A 1,224-nucleotide genomic window follows, 5' to 3' on the forward strand; every position below is an offset into this window, starting at 1 on the left:
TGTGTGTGTGTGTATGTATGTGTGTGTAACGTTGTTATGACTAGAAAAGCTTTGCTTGCTGGGCGAAGGGAGGCAGCTTAGGCCGCGCACGCAACATTATCTGACGAATCAGGTTTTGTGAGCACCCATTTCAAATTAACCGGTTAATGTCGTCATTCGGAGGCAGTGGTTAATATAATCAGATTACAAAAAACGAGCTAACCATATGTGAGGCAGCGTGGTGGAATCAGGCTCTCGTCAATTTTTGGGCTTTTGGAGTTATTGCTATCATCTTAAAGCTTGTTCATTTGTCTTTATTTGGGTGAAACAAATATCCATTTATCTTGAATGCAAGTCAAGATATTTCAGAATGAAAGGGGTAGGGGTCACCTGTTTTCAGAGGTAAAATTAGTGAGAAAATGGCCGCCAAAGATTAGTTATTTCCTTGGCCTAAGAGTCCGTGGTAACTAAAAATTTTCATTTGTTGTGCCTTTATTCAACATTTTTCAGAATAATCCACACAGAAATGAGTTCTTTAATGGGCATGAAAGGTGTTTAGCCAAAAAACTAAAATTTGATAAAAATTAACAAACCTGCGGAAAAATGCAAGTTTCTTCACTTTAATTATTTTGACGAGAGCCTGATTCCACCACTCTGCCTCACATATGACGGGTATCCTAAGCAATAATTATTTGCCCACTTCAATTAAATCCAAAGAAGACAACGGGTAAAAAACCTTTACTCTTGATTTGATGTACTTGCGTGACAAACGTATTTCACATTAGCCAGTAAAAGGGGTCTCTCGTGGCCTAGAGGTTTAGGTGTTCGCCTCTTATTCAAAGGTCCCGGGTTCGAATCCGGGTAGCGACCGAAATAGTTTCTTCTCTAAAATTGTCTCTTTTCACCTCCTTTCCTGATCTCTAGCAATGTTCAGTCTTCTGCTTTCGTCTCTTCTTTCTGCCACATCTTTACACCCTCCTCTGGGCTCCTGACTCTTTCTGCAGCCTTTCTACTGCTACTCCTTGGCTTCTTCTTACTGCAGTCTTTCAGCCACCCGCCTAATCTTCTGGTAGGAAAGATCTACACCTAACCTTCTCGGACAAGGGCGAAAAAATCTCGGAAGGCCCGTGTGCAAGTTGCGCACGTTAAAGATCCCTTGGCGGTCTAAAATCGATAAGAGTAGGCGTCGGCTGCCACCTGGACGAAATTCAAAATTTCCTACCAACTGAAAATATTAGGTGTGTT

The sequence above is a fragment of the Aplysia californica genome, unplaced genomic scaffold, assembly GCF_000002075.1.
Source record: "Aplysia californica isolate F4 #8 unplaced genomic scaffold, AplCal3.0 scaffold00255, whole genome shotgun sequence".
Taxonomy (NCBI): Eukaryota; Metazoa; Mollusca; class Gastropoda; order Aplysiida; family Aplysiidae; genus Aplysia; species Aplysia californica.